The 20,971-nt window shown below is 46.1% G+C and overlaps 2 pseudogenes; one reads left to right on the plus strand and one right to left on the minus strand.

The window, feature by feature from the left end:
- Positions 1-221: 221 nt before the first annotated feature.
- LOC134964228 (5S ribosomal RNA) lies at positions 222-340 on the minus strand (annotated as a pseudogene).
- A 6,670-nt stretch (positions 341-7,010) lies between these two features.
- Positions 7,011-7,129, plus strand: LOC134964229 (5S ribosomal RNA; annotated as a pseudogene).
- Positions 7,130-20,971: the final 13,842 nt, after the last annotated feature.

A 20,971-nucleotide genomic window follows, 5' to 3' on the forward strand; every position in this document is an offset into this window, starting at 1 on the left:
CAGCACAAGCTGAGCTTGTATTAATGAGACCTCCAAGAGGCATTGAACCAAATTGATGTCGAAAGATATGGATCCCAATTGGTATTGACCAATTGGGATCTATTAGGAATGGAGGGAGACGGTACTTAGAGGAAACAACACAGATCAGAAGAATAAAATAAGAGAAATGATTCAGGGAGAATATGGTGATCCTGCTGTTGGTTAGGAGTCGAGGAGGTCACGAATTACAACACTGAGTATTCTCTGGGGGTCACCCTCTCAGATACTGACCCAGCCCACCACCGTTTAGCTTCCAAGATCGGACGAGATCGGGCTCTATCGGTGGGGTATGGTAGTAATTTCTAGGGCCTGCTATAGCCGACTCACCAATGAGAGTGCACCTAAGGAAGGTATAAAAGAGAAACAGAAAACGGGGCGGATCTGCTGTCTATGTTAGGCACAGGGTAACCTGTGGATCATGGATGAGAGTCCGTAGATATATACAGTTGGGAAGAAAAAGGGGAGAAAGGAAAAGAAAAGAGAAGAAAAAGGGAAAAAGGGAAAGCTGATTAGAGGTTGAGTCGAATGTCAGCTAGGTATAAGAGCAGAGTCAAAAACAACCATATGTATAGCTTACAGCATAAATATTATATTGTTCAAGAAAGATATTGATGTAATAATCCTGCCTAGATCTCTGGACCATACAATATGGTATAAGGATGTTTAGGATATCTCACAATTTAGAGTATGTACAAAAATACTCCTGTTAACAGTATACCAGGTAAGGGGGGTAGACAGACCCCTGCTGATACTTCGTAGTTAGAAAAGAGTTAATTAATTGGCTACATAAAAAGAAGGTTATAAAGTGACATTGATATTTGTAATAGTAATTATAATGCTGTGAAAATGAATTGGTAGAAAGTTGTTGGAAATAACAGTCACTGCCCAGATCCCTGGGATGCCCTAATTGGGGTGAAGAAAAATGCCAACTGCTGTATAGACTCAAAAGGAGAAAAAACAATGGAGAAAAAACCAAAAGAAAAAAAGGGAAACAAAAGACAGGAAAAACGACAAAAACACAAAAGGGTACCGGTCCCTGCCCAGGTCCCTGGGACAGTCACTAGGTTGCAAAAATGCAAGATGTACTCCCCAGGTCCTCGGTTCCTATTATGGTGATTAGTATTGGAATGCTGTGGTAGGTAACGCTGACATGGGGTAGGTCATGCTGGAAAACGCGTTTCACCCGTCCTGCGGGCTTGTTCACTTCCAATGTTGCTGCTCTGAAGAGATGTCTGAGGTTTAAATCCCCGTATAATTAGTTAATTGGCCGGGGCTGCGATGTGCTCATTGTCAGACTTCCGCTGTGCTCAGCGGAAGTGGTGGATTTAGTCCGGTTGCTAAGCAACCTATACCTCCTGCTTTGTCAGATATTTACATGTCCTGAGCCCTGTTGCGTCTCGTCATGTCCGGCAGTTAATTCCGGTGTCATATTGCTAGGATACAGGACGACCTCGATTGTTTAGGTGACGTATTCTTCTTAAAGAAATCGGATAGGCCATTGGGGTTGGAGCGTACTGTTGCTCGGCAACCGGTTGTCCACGTGACGTTCGTCATGTCCGGGATTCAGGCGTCATGTTGCTGGGATACAAGGCGTCTTATCTGCTGTGGATGACATCACCTTCGTCGAAGAGTAAGATGGACCCTCGGCATTGTGGCGTCCTGTCGCTTGGCAACCGAACGCATTCAGGGCGTAGGATCTATTAAAAAAACGGACTGTATTGGAACTTCCCCGGGCCGATCTATTAACTGTGGGTGCAATGACCAATTAGGTTATTGATCCTTGATAAGTAGTAAACCTTATGAGTATTGTATAGATAAGTGATTCCCCGTAGCAACCAAAATAGCGGAGATAGTCTGAAGTCCATTGCCATTAGGTATGAGCCTTATAGATATTGAAAATATATATAGTGAATAATAAATATTAATGAATATAAAATATAAATATATACATATAAAAAATATATGAAAAAACACTTATGAAAAAAAACATTTTGTGAAAAAAACGTGAAAAAACTGAATGATAAATGAATAAATATTACATAACTCTGAGATCATTAAATAATTGCAATGAAAATAAAAAATAATAAAGATTGATAGTTGGTCAGGTAGAGCCGACAAACTGAGCTTTTTATAGGGGGTGAAGCGTCCTATACTGTGCCTGTGTACAAAGAAGTGTATACGTGTGGGAGTGTGGTGTTAGGGGTGATAAGAGTATGTGCCCATAAATTATTAATGGTGGGCATGGTTGATGGTGGAATGTCATAGAGGAGGTAGTGAGCCCATCGTGAGAGTGAGGCTAATGATTATGTGATGGTGACACATGAGGGAAATGTGAGTAATATTTAGGTCAAAGATTTGACTGTGCTCATTGTTTGGACTGTTAAGGTAAAAAATGGGGTTAAAAATACCACCCCTTTGTTGTTGGGTGTTGGCATGGTGAGTGAACTAGGTAAGGGGGTGATTCATGAGGGGAAAGAAAGGGGGGGGAGAACACTGTCATGCCTGACCCATTCTTTCGGTGACCCTGGTGAGGTGAGTGAACACATTATAAGAAGACTGCTTGCGCAGTGTGGAATGAGATACAGGGGGAGGAAAAAGAAGAAGAAGGGAAGAGAATGAAGGGTACAGCTCATAGTCAAACAGTACCAGGTTAAGAAGTACGGTGTGAGTGTGAGTGCTACATGGCACTGTAGGCGAGAAAACAGTTGGATAAAAAGGAGAACTGAGTGGTGATTACAAGCTTTGGGCCATGTTTGAAAGTCAGGTCGCGCTTAGAGAAAGGCACTATAATTTATGCTTTCATTAAGGCCCATTGGTTTGTAAGTATTTAATTTGAATATCCACTCTGTTTCTTTCTTTAGCAGTTCTTTGGTCAGATCCCCTCCTCTGATCCCTAACTGGACTTTTTCCAGGCCAAAGACTCTGAGATCTTTTTGGAAGTCTGCGTGGCAGGAATGAAAATGCCTGGCAACCGAAGTCAATTTTCTCATTCGTGTGAGATCACTGGCGGCATTCCGACAGGTTCCCACGTGTTCCAGGATCCGCTCCTTAAATTTCCGGGTCGTCATTCCAACATACCTCTTTGTTTCTGACCTCGGCCTAAAAAATAGGGTGAAACTTCTTGATCGTCCGTATCAAATGTTGAATGCGTATCTCTTGTATGTTCATTCGCTGAGTCGTCACTCATGGAGGACTCAAATTCTGAGAAGGTAGTGTCTTCTGGTTGTCTTCTATTTCTGTTCCTAGTGGGTCTCAAATTCCATCTGAAAATATTGCCCTGGGTAAAATCTTGTTTATCCCTCTGAAGTTTGTTCCTTTTTCGGTCTCTGATGTCACTCTCATATATCTCCAAGTCTTTTTTCAATTTTTCAAATGAGGTCTGGAACGAGAGGTCCTTCTCCCATTTCTCAAGGTTTTTACCCAGTTCTTCTATATCCTTTTCTACCTGATCAAGGATCAGTGTGTCATGTTTGATCAATATGTGAAGTAAATCACTGGAACATTTTAGAAGAGCCGCCTCCCATTCAGTTTTGAGGCAGCCTGTCTACAGAACTCTATCGGAAGGAGACATCCACCAATAGTCTGTTGTTTCAAACCAGTGCACACTTCCCACCTACGGTGGAGAATATTCCGAAAGGTGAGTTCCTCAGACTTCGAAGAAATTGTTCTGAGGATGAAGTATTCAAATGCAAGAGCAAGGAACTATCCTGCCGGCTGCACGAGAGAGGGTACAGTAAAAGGTCTTTAAAACGAGCATACAAAGAGGTAATCAAGATACCTAGGAACACTCTTATTTTCTCAACCAAGACCCCAAAAAAACCAGATGATAAGATTAGATTCATTGGAACGTTTTGTCCGGAATGGAGACAGATCAAAAAAGCAATTGAAAAACATCTCCCTATCCTTCAACTTGACGAGACTCTGGCACCATGGATAGATACCAGTATCCAAATGAGCTGGAGGAGATCAAGGAATATCAAAGACCACCTTGTACGGAGTCATTTCCAACACAGACCAACCAGGCCTAATAGTCTGAGAGGCACCTTTCCATGTGGACACTGCAAAGCGTGTCCCCAGATTGCCAAAATTGATACAATAACAGATCGTTACGGCCAACCAATACCCATTAAAGAATTCTTTAATTGTAGCACACAAGGCCTGATCTACTGTATCGAATGTACCTGCAATTTTTAGGTATGTTGGAATGACGACCCGGAAATTTAAGGAGCGGATCCTGGAACACGTGGGAACCTGTCGGAATGCCGCCAGTGATCTCACACGAATGAGAAAATTGACTTCGGTTGCCAGGCATTTTCATTCCTGCCACGCAGACTTCCAAAAAGATCTCAGAGTCTTTGGCCTGGAAAAAGTCCAGTTAGGGATCAGAGGAGGGGATCTGACCAAAGAACTGCTAAAGAAAGAAACAGAGTGGATATTCAAATTAAATACTTACAAACCAATGGGCCTTAATGAAAGCATAAATTATAGTGCCTTTCTCTAAGCGCGACCTGACTTTCAAACATGGCCCAAAGCTTGTAATCACCACTCAGTTCTCCTTTTTATCCAACTGTTTTCTCGCCTACAGTGCCATGTAGCACTCACACTCACACCGTACTTCTTAACCTGGTACTGTTTGACTATGAGCTGTACCCTTCATTCTCTTCCCTTCTTCTTCTTTTTCCTCCCCCTGTATCTCATTCCACACTGCGCAAGCAGTCTTCTTATAATGTGTTCACTCACCTCACCAGGGTCACCGAAAGAATGGGTCGGGCATGACAGTGTTCTCCCCCCCCTTTCTTTCCCCTCATGAATCACCCCCTTACCTAGTTCACTCACCATGCCAACACCCAACAACAAAGGGGTGGTATTTTTAACCCCATTTTTTACCTTAACAGTCCAAACAATGAGCACAGTCAAATCTTTGACCTAAATATTACTCACATTTCCCTCATGTGTCACCATCACATAATCATTAGCCTCACTCTCACGATGGGCTCACTACCTCCTCTATGACATTCCACCATCAACCATGCCCACCATTAATAATTTATGGGCACATACTCTTATCACCCCTAACACCACACTCCCACACGTATACACTTCTTTGTACACAGGCACAGTATAGGACGCTTCACCCCCTATAAAAAGCTCAGTTTGTCGGCTCTACCTGACCAACTATCAATCTTTATTATTTTTTATTTTCATTGCAATTATTTAATGATCTCAGAGTTATGTAATATTTATTCATTTATCATTCAGTTTTTTCACGTTTTTTTCACAAAATGTTTTTTTTCATAAGTGTTTTTTCATATATTTTTTATATGTATATATTTATATTTTATATTCATTAATATTTATTATTCACTATATATATTTTCAATATCTATAAGGCTCATACCTAATGGCAATGGACTTCAGACTATCTCCGCTATTTTGGTTGCTACGGGGAATCACTTATCTATACAATACTCATAAGGTTTACTACTTATCAAGGATCAATAACCTAATTGGTCATTGCACCCACAGTTAATAGATCGGCCCGGGGAAGTTCCAATACAGTCCGTTTTTTTAATAGATCCTACGCCCTGAATGCGTTCGGTTGCCAAGCGACAGGACGCCACAATGCCGAGGGTCCATCTTACTCTTCGACGAAGGTGATGTCATCCACAGCAGATAAGACGCCTTGTATCCCAGCAACATGACGCCTGAATCCCGGACATGACGAACGTCACGTGGACAACCGGTTGCCGAGCAACAGTACGCTCCAACCCCAATGGCCTATCCGATTTCTTTAAGAAGAATACGTCACCTAAACAATCGAGGTCGTCCTGTATCCTAGCAATATGACACCGGAATTAACTGCCGGACATGACGAGACGCAACAGGGCTCAGGACATGTAAATATCTGACAAAGCAGGAGGTATAGGTTGCTTAGCAACCGGACTAAATCCACCACTTCCGCTGAGCACAGCGGAAGTCTGACAATGAGCACATCGCAGCCCCGGCCAATTAACTAATTATACGGGGATTTAAACCTCAGACATCTCTTCAGAGCAGCAACATTGGAAGTGAACAAGCCCGCAGGACGGGTGAAACGCGTTTTCCAGCATGACCTACCCCATGTCAGCGTTACCTACCACAGCATTCCAATACTAATCACCATAATAGGAACCGAGGACCCGGGGAGTACATCTTGCATTTTTGCAACCTAGTGACTGTCCCAGGGACCTGGGCAGGGACCGGTACCCTTTTGTGTTTTTGTCGTTTATCCTGTCTTTTGTTTCCCTTTTTTTCTTTTGGTTTTTTCTCCATTGTTTTTTCTCCTTTTGAGTCTATACAGCAGTTGGCATTTTTCTTCACCCCAATTAGGGCATCCCAGGGATCTGGGCAGTGACTGTTATTTCCAACAACTTTCTACCAATTCATTTTCACAGCATTATAATTACTATTACAAATATCAATGTCACTTTATAACCTTCTTTTTATGTAGCCAATTAATTAACTCTTTTCTAACTACGAAGTATCAGCAGGGGTCTGTCTACCCCCCTTACCTGGTATACTGTTAACAGGAGTATTTTTGTACATACTCTAAATTGTGAGATATCCTAAACATCCTTATACCATATTGTATGGTCCAGAGATCTAGGCAGGATTATTACATCAATATCTTTCTTGAACAATATAATATTTATGCTGTAAGCTATACATATGGTTGTTTTTGACTCTGCTCTTATACCTAGCTGACATTCGACTCAACCTCTAATCAGCTTTCCCTTTTTCCCTTTTTCTTCTCTTTTCTTTTCCTTTCTCCCCTTTTTCTTCCCAACTGTATATATCTACGGACTCTCATCCATGATCCACAGGTTACCCTGTGCCTAACATAGACAGCAGATCCGCCCCGTTTTCTGTTTCTCTTTTATACCTTCCTTAGGTGCACTCTCATTGGTGAGTCGGCTATAGCAGGCCCTAGAAATTACTACCATACCCCACCGATAGAGCCCGATCTCGTCCGATCTTGGAAGCTAAACGGTGGTGGGCTGGGTCAGTATCTGAGAGGGTGACCCCCAGAGAATACTCAGTGTTGTAATTCGTGACCTCCTCGACTCCTAACCAACAGCAGGATCACCATATTCTCCCTGAATCATTTCTCTTATTTTATTCTTCTGATCTGTGTTGTTTCCTCTAAGTACCGTCTCCCTCCATTCCTAATAGATCCCAATTGGTCAATACCAATTGGGATCCATATCTTTCGACATCAATTTGGTTCAATGCCTCTTGGAGGTCTCATTAATACAAGCTCAGCTTGTGCTGGTGGGATAGGATCAGGATGTAGAACCTGAGTGTCTACATCCCTCCTGAAGTCTACTAAAATAGACTAACCAGAACATTTCCAATTTCCTAACAGTGCTTGCATTTTCCTAATTTTAGGGATTGTGGTGATTATATAAGTGTGGATCTTTTCTTAGAGTAATGAGTTAATAAAAGTTATGTTTTAATACTTTCATACTAACTAACACAAACAAGAGTGCACCCACACAAGAGTCTTCTGTAAATCTCTTTCTTCTCACCAAGGGTTCCTCAGGTTTGTGGTACAGAACTGTCACTATCAGTTTCAGACGTTGCCGTTTGGATTGTCCACGGCACCCCGGGTCTTTACCAAGGTAATGGCCGAAATGATGATTCTTCTTCGAAGAAAAGGCGTCTTAATTATCCCTTACTTGGACGATCTCCTGATAAGGGCAAGGTCCAGAGAACAGTTAGAGGTCGGAGTAGCACTATCTCAAGTAGTACTACGACAGCACGGATGGATTCTAAATATTCCAAAATCGCAGCTGATTCCGACGACACGTCTGCTGTTCCTAGGAATGATTCTGGACACAGTACAGAAAAAGGTGTTTCTCCCGGAAGAGAAAGCCAGGGAGTTATCCGACCTAGTCAGGAACCTCCTAAAACCAGGCCAAGTGTCAGTACATCAATGCACAAGGGTCCTGGGAAAGATGGTGGCTTCTTACGAAGCGATTCCATTCGGCAGATTCCACGCAAGAACTTTTCAGTGGGATCTGCTGGACAAATGGTCCGGATCGCATCTTCAAATGCATCAGCGGATAACCCTGTCTCCAAGGACAAGGGTGTCTCTCCTGTGGTGGTTACAGAGTGCTCATCTCCTAGAGGGCCGCAGATTCGGCATTCAGCATTGGGTCCTGGTGACCACGGATGCCAGCCTGAGAGACTGGGGAGCAGTCACACAGGGAAGAAATTTCCAGGGCTTGTGGTCAAGCATGCAAACGTCACTTCACATAAATATCCTGGAACTAAGGGCCATTTACAATGCCCTAAGTCAGGCAAGACCTCTGCTTCAGGGTCAGCCGGTGTTGATCCAGTCGGACAACATCACGGCAGTCGCCCACGTAAACAGACAGGGCGGCACAAGAAGCAGGAGGGCAATGACGGAAGTGGCAAGGATTCTTCGCTGGGCGGAAAATCATGTGATAGCACTGTCAGCAGTGTTCATTCCGGGAGTGGACAACTGGGAAGCAGACTTCCTCAGCAGACACGATCTTCACCCGGGGGAGTGGGGACTTCACCCAGAAGTCTTCCACATGATTGTGAACCGTTGGGAAAAACCAAAGGTGGACATGATGGCGTCCCGCCTCAACAAAAAACTGGACAGATATTGCGCCAGGTCAAGGGACCCTCAGGCAATAGCTGTGGACGCTCTGGTAACACCGTGGGTGTACCAGTCAGTGTATGTGTTCCCTCCTCTTCCTCTCATACCAAAAGTACTGAGAATCATAAGAAGGAGAGGAGTAAAGACTATACTCGTGGCTCCGGATTGGCCAAGAAGGACTTGGTACCCGGAAATTAAAGAGATGCTCACGGAAGACCCGTGGCCTCTACCTCTAAGAAAGGACCTGCTCCAGCAGGGACCATGTCTGTTCCAAGACTTACCGCGGCTGCGTTTGACGGCATGGCGGTTGAACGCCGGAAACTGAAGGAAAAAGGCATTCCGGATGAAGTCATCCCTACCCTGATCAAAGCCAGGAAGGATGTAACCGTACAACATTATCACCGTATTTGGCGTAAATATGTTGCGTGGTGCGAGGCCAGGAAGGCCCCTACAGAGGAATTTCAACTGGGTCGATTCCTGCATTTCCTGCAAACAGGACTGTCTATGGGCCTCAAATTAGGGTCCATTAAGGTTCAAATTTCGGCCCTGTCAATATTCTTCCAAAAAGAACTAGCTTCTGTTCCTGAAGTTCAGACGTTTGTCAAGGGAGTACTGCATATACAGCCTCCTTTTGTGCCTCCAGTGGCACCTTGGGATCTCAATGTAGTTTTGGGATTCCTAAAATCACATTGGTTTGAAGTGAACCACTCACCACTGTGGACTTAAAATATCTCACATGGAAAGTGGTAATGCTGTTAGCCCTGGCTTCAGCCAGGCGTGTCTCAGAATTGGCGGCTTTATCCTATAAAAGCACTTACCTAATTTTTCATACGGACAGGGCAGAATTGAGGACTCGTCCTCAATTTCTCCCTAAGGTGGTTTCAGCATTTCACTTAAACCAACCTATTGTGGTGCCTGCGGCTACTAGGGACTTGGAGGATTCCAAGTTGCTGGACGTAGTCAGGGCCCTGAAAATAATAAGAATTTACTTACCGATAATTCTATTTCTCATAGTCCGTAGTGGATGCTGGGACTTCCGTAAGGACCATGGGGAATAGCGGCTCCGCAGGAGACTGGGCACAAAAAGTAAAAGCTTTAGACTAGCTGGTGTGCACTGGCTCCTCCCCCTATGACCCTCCTCCAAGCCTCAGTTAGGATACTGTGCCCGGACGAGCGTACATAATAAGGAAGGATTTTGAATCCCGGGAAAGACTCATACCAGCCACACCAATCACACTGTACAACCTGTGATCTGAACCCAGTTAACAGTATGATAAACGTAGGAGCCTCTGAAAAGATGGCTCACAACAATAAACAACCCGATTTTTTTGTAACAATAACTATATACAAGTATTGCAGACAATCCGCACTTGGGATGGGCGCCCAGCATCCACTACGGACTATGAGAAATAGAATTATCGGTAAGTAAATTCTTATTTTCTCTGACGTCCTAGTGGATGCTGGGACTTCCGTAAGGACCATGGGGATTATACCAAAGCTCCCAAACGGGCGGGAGAGTGCGGATGACTCTGCAGCACCGAATGAGAGAACTCCAGGTCCTCCTCAGCCAGGGTATCGAATTTGTAAAATTTTGCAAACGTGTTTGCCCCTGACCAAGTAGCTGCTCGGCAAAGTTGTAAAGCCGAGACCCCTCGGGCAGCCGCCCAAGATGAGCCCACTTTTCTTGTGGAATGGGCTTTAACAGATTTTGGCTGTGGCAGTCCTGCCACAGAATGTGCAAGCTGAATTGTACTACAAATCCAACGAGCAATCGTCTGCTTAGAAGCAGGAGCACCCAGCTTGTTGGGTGCATACAGGATAAACAGCGAGTCAGATTTTCTGACTCCAGCCGTCCTGGAAACATATATTTTCAGGGCCCTGACTACGTCCAACAACTTGGAGTCCTCCAAGTCCCTAGTAGCCGCAGGCACCACAATAGGTTGGTTCATGTGAAACGCTAAAACCACCTTAGGGAGAAATTGAGGACGAGTCCTCAATTCTGCCCTGTCTGAATGAAAAATTAGGTAAGGGCTTTTATATGACAAAGCCGCCATTTCTGAGACACGCCTGGCTGACGCCAGAGCTAACAGCATGACCACCTTCCATGTGAGATATTTTAATTCCACAGTGGTGAGTGGTTCAAACCAATGTGATTTTAGGAACCCTAAAACTACATTGAGATCCCAAGGTGCCACTGGTGGCACAAAAGGAGGTTGTATATGGAGTACCCCCTTGACAAACGTCTGAACTTCAGGCAATGAAGCCAGTTCTTTTTGGAAGAAGATCGACAGGGCCGAAATTTGAACCTTAATGGATCCTAATTTTAGGCCCATAGACAGTCCTGCTTGCAGGAAACGACCCAGTTGAAATTCCTCTGTGGGGGCCTTCTTAGCCTCACACCAGGAAACATATTTTCGCCAAATGCGGTGATAATGTTTCGCAGTTACATCCTTCCTGGCTTTGATCAGGGTAGGGATGACTTCATCTGGAATGCCTTTTTCCATCAGGATCCGGCGTTCAACCGCCATGCCGTCAAATGCAGCCGCGGTAAGTCTTGGAACAGACAAGGTCCCTGCTGGAGCAGGTCCTTTCTTAGAGGTAGAGGCCACGGGTCCTCCGTGAGCATCTCTTGCAGTTCCGGGTACCAAGTTCTTCTTGGCCAATCCGGAGCCACGAGTATAGTCTTCACTCCTCTCCTTCTTATGATTCTCAGTACTTTTGGAATGAGAGGCAGAGGAGGGAACACATACACCGACTGGTACACCCACGGTGTTACCAGAGCGTCCACCGCTATTGCCTGAGGGTCCCTTGACCTGGCGCAATATCTGTCCAGTTTTTTGTTGAGACGGGACGCCATCATGTCCACCTTTGGTTTTTCCCAACGGTTTTACAATCACTTGAAAGACTTCTGGGTGAAGTCCCCACTCCCCCGGGTGGAGGTCGTGTCTGCTGAGGAAGTCTGCTTCCCAGTTGTCCACTCCCGGAATGAACACTGCTGACAGTGCCACCACATGATTTTCCGCCCAGCGAAGAATCCTTGCAGCTTCTGCCATTGCCCTCCTGCTTCTTGTGCCGCCCTGTCTGTTGACGTGGGCGACTGCCGTGATGTTGTCCGATTGGATCAATACCGACTGACCCTGAAGCAGAGGCCTTGCTTGACTTAGGGCATTGTAAATGGCCCTTAGTTCCAGGATATTTATGTGAAGAGACGTTTCCATGCTTGACCACAAGCCCTGGAAATTTCTTCCCTGTGTGACTGCTCCCCAGCCTCTCAGGCTGGCATCGGTGGTCACCAGCATCCAATCCTGAATGCCGAATCTGCGGCCCTCTAAAAGATGAGCACTCTGTAACCACCACAGGAGAGACACCCTTGTCCTTGGAGATAGGGTTATCCGCTGATGCATCTGAAGATGCGATCCGGACCATTTGTCCAGCAGATCCCACTGAAAAGTTCTTGCATGGAATCTTCCGAATGGAATCGCTTCGTAAGAAGCCACCATTTTTCCCAGGACTCTCGTGCATTGATGCACTGACACTTGGCCTGGTTTTAGGAGTTTCCGGACTAGCTCGGATAACTCCCTGGCCTTCTCCTCCGGGAGAAACACCTTTTTCTGGACTGTGTCCAGAATCATCCCCAGGAACAGTAGACGTGTTGTTGGAATCAGCTGTGATTTTGGGATATTTAGGATCCACCCGTGCTGACGTAGCACTACCTGAGATAGTGCTACTCCGACCTCTAACTGTTCCCTGGACCTTGCCCTTATCAGGAGATCGTCCAAGTAAGGGATAATTAAGACGCCTTTTCTTCGAAGAAGAATCATCATTTCGGCCATTACCTTGGTAAAGACCCGTGGTGCCGTGGACAATCCAAACGGCAGCGTCTGAAACTGATAATGACAGTTTTGTACCACAAACCTGAGGTACCCTTGGTGAGAAGGGTAGATTGGGACATGGAGATAAGCATCTTTGATGTCCAGAGACACCATATAGTCCCCTTCTTCCAGGTTCGCTATCACTGCTCTGAGTGACTCCATCTTGAATTTGAACCTTTTTATGTAAGTGTTCAAGGATTTTAGATTTAAAATTGGTCTCACCGAGCCGTCCGGCTTCGGTACCACAAACAGCGTGGAATAATACCCCTTTCCCTGTTGTAGGAGGGGTACCTTGATTATCACCTGCTGGGAATACAGCTTGTGAATAGCTTCCACTACCGCCTCCCTGTCGGAGGGAGACGTTGGTAGAGCAGACTTCAGGAACCGGCGAGGGGGAGACGTCTCGAATTCCAATTTGTACCCCTGTGATACTACCTGCAGGATCCAGGGGTCCACTTGCGAGTGAGCCCACTGCGCGCTGAAATTCTTGAGACGGCCCCCCACCGTGCCTGAGTCCGCTTGTAAGGCCCCAGCGTCATGCTGAAGACTTGGCAGAAGCGGGGGAGGGCTTCTGCTCCTGTGAAGAGGCTGCCTGGTGCAGTCTTTTTCCCCTTCCTCTGCCCCGGGGCAGAAATGAGTGGCCTTTTGCCCGCTTGCCCTTATGGGAACGAAAGGACTGAGTTTGAAAAGACAGTGTCTTTTTCTGCTGAGAGGTGACCTGGGGTAAAAAGGTGGATTTTCCAGCCGTTGCTGTGGCCACCAGGTCCGATAGACCGACCCCAAATAACTCCTCCCCTTTATACGGCAATACTTCCATATGTCGTTTGGAATCCGCATCACCTGACCACTGTCGCGTCCATAACGCTCTTCTGGCAGAAATGGACATCGCACTCACTCTAGATGCCAGGGTGCAAATATCCCTCTGTGCATCTCGCATATATAGTAATGCATCCTTTAAATGCTCTATAGTTAATAATATACTGTCCCTATCCAGGGTATCAATATTTTCAGTCAGGGAATCCGACCAAGCCACTCCAGCACTGCACATCCAGGCTGAGGCGATTGCTGGTCGCAGTATAACACCAGTATGTGTGTATATACCTTTTAGGATATTTTCCAGCCTTCTATCAGCTGGTTCCTTAAGGGCGGCCGTATCGGGAGACGGTAACGCCACTTGTTTTGATAAGCGTGTGAGCGCCTTATCTACCCTAGGGGGTGTTTCCCAACGCGCCCTAACCTCTGGCGGGAAAGGGTATAGTGCCAATAATTTATTAGAAATCAGCAGTTTTTTATCGGGGGAAAACCACGCTTTATCACACACCTCATTTAATTCATCTGATTCAGGAAAAACTACTGGTAGTTTTTTCACACCCCACATAATACCCTTTTTTGTGGTACTTGTAGTGTCAGAAATATTCAATGCCTCCTTCATTGCCGTGATCATGTAACGTGTGGCCCTACTGGACATTACGTTTGTCTCCTCACCGTCGACACTGGATTCAGTATCCGTGTCTGGGTCTGTGTCGACCATCTGAGGTAACGGGCGTTTTAGCGCCCCCGACGGTGTCTGAGACGCCTGAACAGGCACTAATTGATTTGCCGGCTGTCTCATGTCGTCAACAGTTTTTTGCAAAGTGCTGACACTGTCACGTAATTCTTTAAATACGACCATCCAGTCAGGTGTCGACTCCCTAGGGGGTGACATCACTAACACAGGCAATTGCTCTGCTTCCACATCATTTTCCTCCTCATACATGTCGACACAATCGTACCGACACCCAGCACACACACAGGGAATGCTCTGAAAGAGGACAGGACCCCACGAGCCCTTTGGGGAGACAGAGGGAGAGTTTGCCAGCACACACCAGAGCGCTATATATATATATATATATATATATATACAGGGATAACCTTATGTAAGTGTTACTCCCTTTATAGCTGCTGTTTTATATTAGCTGCCAATAGTGCCCCCCCTCTCTTGTTTTACCCTGATTCTGTAGCAGGACTGCAGGGGAGAGTCTGGGAGCCTTCCTTCCAGCGGAACTGTGAGGGAAAATGGCGCTTGTGTGCTGAGGAGATAGGCTCCGCCCCCTTCACGGCAGCCTTTTCTCCCGCTTTTTTTAGGAAAACTGGCAGGGGTGAAATGCATCCATATAGCCCAGGAGCTATATGTGATGTATTTCTTTAGCCATATAAGGTTTAAACATGTTTTATATACCTTATCTGAAGACAGGAACGTCTTCTGCCGCCGATTTCTCCGGACCTCTTCGCTCTTCTGGCTCTGTAAGGGGGCCGGCGGCGCGGCTCCGGGACCCATCCAGGCTGAACCTGTGATTGTCCCTCTGGAGCTAATGTCCAGTAGCCAAGAAGCCCAATCCACTCTGCACGCAGGTGAGTTCGCTTCTTCTCCCCTTAGTCCCACGATGCAGTGAGCCTGTTGCCAGCAGGACTCACTGAAAATAAAAAACCTATTTAAACTTTTACTTCTAAGCAGCTCAGGAGAGCCACCTAGCATGCACCCTTCTCGTTCGGGCACAAAAATCTAACTGAGGCTTGGAGGAGGGTAATAGGGGGAGGAGCCAGTGCACACCAGCTAGTCTAAAGCTTTTACTTTTTGTGCCCAGTCTCCTGCGGAGCCGTTATTCCCCATGGTCCTTACGGAAGTCCCAGCATCCACTAGGACGTCAGAGAAATATGTTTCCAGGACGGCTGGAGTCAGAAAATCTGACTCGCTGTTTATCCTGTATGCACCCAACAAGCTGGGTGCTCCTGCTTCTAAGCAGACGATTGCTCGTTGGATTGGTAGTACAATTCAGCTTGCACATTCTGTGGCAGGCCTGCCACAGCCAAAATATGTAAATGCCCATTCCACAAGGAAGGTGGGCTCATCTTGGGCGGCTGCCGGAGGGGTCTCGGCTTTACAACTTTGCCGAGCTGCTACTTGGTCAGGGGCACACCCTGGCTGAGGAGGACCTGGAGTTCTCTCATTCGGTGCTGCAGAGTCATCCGCAATCTGACTATTATGTAGGAATATTATTCACTCAGTGTGCATTAGGGAACCATTGTTTTTTCCTTCACAGAATTATCCCTCCCTTTTAGCACCTGAGTGACATCACTATCTGATTGAGCAGTTCACCATTTTTTTGCATTGTATTGAGAGGCATGAACGGGTCAGCATTAGGAGGGATTGCTGACTCTAGACTGCCATAGGGGGAAGTCAGGGGTATCCCCAGGTAAGCTGGCTCTCAGATGCTGTAGGAGCCATTACCATGTGGCCTTACACTGGGAATTCAACCCAGACATATTTGGAATTATTTATGGGGTGGGTGTGGGGTGTGGTGGCCCCTGTGTCGGTATCGCTGGGCTGCTTCAGGTCGGCACACCCTAACACTTTATTAACACTTATGAGTTTCCCTATCACTTTGTATATATTTTTGTATTATTTTAATCACACCACTCACATAGCACTTCTGTGCTTCTTATTAACCCTATTAACTCTCACCTGTGTGCTGACCTGGGGTAGCCGGCCTGTGCCGACATTATGGGGTCCTGCACCCCGGACCCATACCTAATATTAGGGACCCCCAGTGACGGAGAGGCCTTGTCGATCGGCCTGGGGGCTTAACCCTATATCTGCAGATATACGCAACCAAGATCTCCGTATTATCTGACTATTATGTAGGAATATTATTCACTCAGTGTGCATTAGGGAACCATTGTTTTTTCCTTCACAGAATTATCCCTCCCTTTTAGCACCTGAGTGACATCACTATCTGATTGAGCAGTTCACCATTTTTTTGCATTGTATTGAGAGGCATGAACGGGTCAGCATTAGGAGGGATTGCTGACTCTAGACTGCCATAGGGGGAAGTCAGGGGTATCCCCAGGTAAGCTGGCTCTCAGATGCTGTAGGAGCCATTACCATGTGGCCTTACACTGGGAATTCAACCCAGACATATTTGGAATTATTTATGGGGTGGGTGTGGGGTGTGGTGGCCCCTGTGTCGGTATCGCTGGGCTGCTTCAGGTCGGCACACCCTAACACTTTATTAACACTTATGAGTTTCCCTATCACTTTGTATATATTTTTGTATTATTTTAATCACACCACTCACATAGCACTTCTGTGCTTCTTATTAACCCTATTAACTCTCACCTGTGTGCTGACCTGGGGTAGCCGGCCTGTGCCGACATTATGGGGTCCTGCACCCCGGACCCATACCTAATATTAGGGACCCCCAGTGACGGAGAGGCCTTGTCGATCGGCCTGGGGGCTTAACCCTATATCTGCAGATATACGCAACCAAGATCTCCGTATTATCTGACTATTATGTAGGAATATTATTCACTCAGTGTGCATTAGGGAACCATTGTTTTTTCCTTCACAGAATTATCCCTCCCTTTTAGCACCTGAGTGACATCACTATCTGATTGAGCAGTTCACCATTTTTTTGCATTGTATTGAGAGGCATGAACGGGTCAGCATTAGGAGGGATTGCTGACTCTAGACTGCCATAGGGGGAAGTCAGGGGTATCCCCAGGTAAGCTGGCTCTCAGATGCTGTAGGAGCCATTACCATGTGGCCTTACACTGGGAATTCAACCCAGACATATTTGGAATTATTTATGGGGTGGGTGTGGGGTGTGGTGGCCCCTGTGTCGGTATCGCTGGGCTGCTTCAGGTCGGCACACCCTAACACTTTATTAACACTTATGAGTTTCCCTATCACTTTGTATATATTTTTGTATTATTTTAATCACACCACTCACATAGCACTTCTGTGCTTCTTATTAACCCTATTAACTCTCACCTGTGTGCTGACCTGGGGTAGCCGGCCTGTGCCGACATTATGGGGTCCTGCACCCCGGACCCATACCTAATATTAGGGACCCCCAGTGACGGAGAGGCCTTGTCGATCGGCCTGGGGGCTTAACCCTATATCTGCAGATATACGCAACCAAGATCTCCGTATTATCTGACTATTATGTAGGAATATTATTCACTCAGTGTGCATTAGGGAACCATTGTTTTTTCCTTCACAGAATTATCCCTCCCTTTTAGCACCTGAGTGACATCACTATCTGATTGAGCAGTTCACCATTTTTTTGCATTGTATTGAGAGGCATGAACGGGTCAGCATTAGGAGGGATTGCTGACTCTAGACTGCCATAGGGGGAAGTCAGGGGTATCCCCAGGTAAGCTGGCTCTCAGATGCTGTAGGAGCCATTACCATGTGGCCTTACACTGGGAATTCAACCCAGACATATTTGGAATTATTTATGGGGTGGGTGTGGGGTGTGGTGGCCCCTGTGTCGGTATCGCTGGGCTGCTTCAGGTCGGCACACCCTAACACTTTATTAACACTTATGAGTTTCCCTATCACTTTGTATATATTTTTGTATTATTTTAATCACACCACTCACATAGCACTTCTGTGCTTCTTATTAACCCTATTAACTCTCACCTGTGTGCTGACCTGGGGTAGCCGGCCTGTGCCGACATTATGGGGTCCTGCACCCCGGACCCATACCTAATATTAGGGACCCCCAGTGACGGAGAGGCCTTGTCGATCGGCCTGGGGGCTTAACCCTATATCTGCAGATATACGCAACCAAGATCTCCGTATTACCTGACTATTATGTAGGAATATTATTCACTCAGTGTGCATTAGGGAACCATTGTTTTTTCCTTCACAGAATTATCCCTCCCTTTTAGCACCTGAGTGACATCACTATCTGATTGAGCAGTTCACCATTTTTTTGCATTGTATTGAGAGGCATGAACGGGTCAGCATTAGGAGGGATTGCTGACTCTAGACTGCCATAGGGGGAAGTCAGGGGTATCCCCAGGTAAGCTGGCTCTCAGATGCTGTAGGAGCCATTACCATGTGGCCTTACACTGGGAATTCAACCCAGACATATTTGGAATTATTTATGGGGTGGGTGTGGGGTGTGGTGGCCCCTGTGTCGGTATCGCTGGGCTGCTTCAGGTCGGCACACCCTAACACTTTATTAACACTTATGAGTTTCCCTATCACTTTGTATATATTTTTGTATTATTTTAATCACACCACTCACATAGCACTTCTGTGCTTCTTATTAACCCTATTAACTCTCACCTGTGTGCTGACCTGGGGTAGCCGGCCTGTGCCGACATTATGGGGTCCTGCACCCCGGACCCATACCTAATATTAGGGACCCCCAGTGACGGAGAGGCCTTGTCGATCGGCCTGGGGGCTTAACCCTATATCTGCAGATATACGCAACCAAGATCTCCGTATTATCTGACTATTATGTAGGAATATTATTCACTCAGTGTGCATTAGGGAACCATTGTTTTTTCCTTCACAGAATTATCCCTCCCTTTTAGCACCTGAGTGACATCACTATCTGATTGAGCAGTTCACCATTTTTTTGCATTGTATTGAGAGGCATGAACGGGTCAGCATTAGAAGGGATTGCTGACTCTAGACTGCCATAGGGGGAAGTCAGGGGTATCCCCAGGTAAGCTGGCTCTCAGATGCTGTAGGAGCCATTACCATGTGGCCTTACACTGGGAATTCAACCCAGACATATTTGGAATTATTTATGGGGTGGGTGTGGGGTGTGGTGGCCCCTGTGTCGGTATCGCTGGGCTGCTTCAGGTCGGCACACCCTAACACTTTATTAACACTTATGAGTTTCCCTATCACTTTGTATATATTTTTGTATTATTTTAATCACACCACTCACATAGCACTTCTGTGCTTCTTATTAACCCTATTAACTCTCACCTGTGTGCTGACCTGGGGTAGCCGGCCTGTGCCGACATTATGGGGTCCTGCACCCCGGACCCATACCTAATATTAGGGACCCCCAGTGACGGAGAGGCCTTGTCGATCGGCCTGGGGGCTTAACCCTATATCTGCAGATATACGCAACCAAGATCTCCGTATTATCTGACTATTATGTAGGAATATTATTCACTCAGTGTGCATTAGGGAACCATTGTTTTTTCCTTCACAGAATTATCCCTCCCTTTTAGCACCTGAGTGACATCACTATCTGATTGAGCAGTTCACCATTTTTTTGCATTGTATTGAGAGGCATGAACGGGTCAGCATTAGGAGGGATTGCTGACTCTAGACTGCCATAGGGGGAAGTCAGGGGTATCCCCAGGTAAGCTGGCTCTCAGATGCTGTAGGAGCCATTACCATGTGGCCTTACACTGGGAATTCAACCCAGACATATTTGGAATTATTTATGGGGTGGGTGTGGGGTGTGGTGGCCCCTGTGTCGGTATCGCTGGGCTGCTTCAGGTCGGCACACCCTAACACTTTATTAACACTTATGAGTTTCCCTATCACTTTGTATATATTTTTGTATTATTTTAATCACACCACTCACATAGCACTTCTGTGCTTCTTATTAACCCTATTAACTCTCACCTGTGTGCTGACCTGGGGTAGCCGGCCTGTGCCGACATTATGGGGTCCTGCACCCCGGACCCATACCTAATATTAGGGACCCCCAGTGACGGAGAGGCCTTGTCGATCGGCCTGGGGGCTTAACCCTATATCTGCAGATATACGCAACCAAGATCTCCGTATTATCTGACTATTATGTAGGAATATTATTCACTCAGTGTGCATTAGGGAACCATTGTTTTTTCCTTCACAGAATTATCCCTCCCTTTTAGCACCTGAGTGACATCACTATCTGATTGAGCAGTTCACCATTTTTTTGCATTGTATTGAGAGGCATGAACGGGTCAGCATTAGGAGGGATTGCTGACTCTAGACTGCCATAGGGGGAAGTCAGGGGTATCCCCAGGTAAGCTGGCTCTCAGATGCTGTAGGAGCCATTACCATGTGGCCTTACACTGGGAATTCAACCCAGACATATTTGGAATTATTTATGGGGTGGGTGTGGGGTGTGGTGGCCCCTGTGTCGGTATCGCTGGGCTGCTTCAGGTCGGCACACCCTAACACTTTATTAACACTTATGAGTTTCCCTATCACTTTGTATATATTTTTGTATTATTTTAATCACACCACTCACATAGCACTTCTGTGCTTCTTATTAACCCTATTAACTCTCACCTGTGTGCTGACCTGGGGTAGCCGGCCTGTGCCGACATTATGGGGTCCTGCACCCCGGACCCATACCTAATATTAGGGACCCCCAGTGACGGAGAGGCCTTGTCGATCGGCCTGGGGGCTTAACCCTATATCTGCAGATATACGCAACCAAGATCTCCGTATTATCTGACTATTATGTAGGAATATTATTCACTCAGTGTGCATTAGGGAACCATTGTTTTTTCCTTCACAGAATTATCCCTCCCTTTTAGCACCTGAGTGACATCACTATCTGATTGAGCAGTTCACCATTTTTTTGCATTGTATTGAGAG

This window comes from Pseudophryne corroboree, chromosome 9 (genome assembly GCF_028390025.1).
Source record: "Pseudophryne corroboree isolate aPseCor3 chromosome 9, aPseCor3.hap2, whole genome shotgun sequence".
NCBI classification, from domain to species: Eukaryota; Metazoa; Chordata; class Amphibia; order Anura; family Myobatrachidae; genus Pseudophryne; species Pseudophryne corroboree.